The sequence below is a fragment of the Egretta garzetta genome, unplaced genomic scaffold, assembly GCF_000687185.1.
Source record: "Egretta garzetta isolate BGI_Z169 unplaced genomic scaffold, ASM68718v1 scaffold325, whole genome shotgun sequence".
In the NCBI taxonomy this organism is placed as follows: domain Eukaryota; kingdom Metazoa; phylum Chordata; class Aves; order Pelecaniformes; family Ardeidae; genus Egretta; species Egretta garzetta.
This window is the reverse complement of record NW_009259833.1, coordinates 2404406-2404811: the sequence shown is the minus strand read 5'-3', so window position 1 is coordinate 2404811 and position 406 is coordinate 2404406.

The following is a 406-nucleotide window of genomic DNA, read 5'->3' as shown; positions in this document are numbered from 1 at the left end:
GGGCGGGGGGGGGGGGGGAGCTCTTTGCAAGCCCCAAACATCCTCTTGCCGTCTGGAGAGATTTGCTAGGGTGAAGCTGCTGTGTCTTAAGAAGTCCACCAGCCAAGCTTTTCCTCCTGCTTTCAGGCTAATAAGCCGTGGTGGGATGTGAGCTGCGAAGGCTGCTTTTGCCAGGGTTATCCTGAAGCTGTGAGGCGTGGCAGCGGAGGGGGGGGCATGCAAAGGGAAGGGATCTCCTGGGGTTGCTGGAGAACCTCCTCTGGCCTCTTGGCCATGCAGGAAGAAGAGCAGCTATCTGTCGAGTGCAAGTTATGCAAGTTTGGTTTTGGTGCTGCTCTTTTGGTGGTGTTTAAAACGGCCGTGGGGCTTTCGGGGGTGGGGGGGAGGCATGCGTGGAGATAGCGGC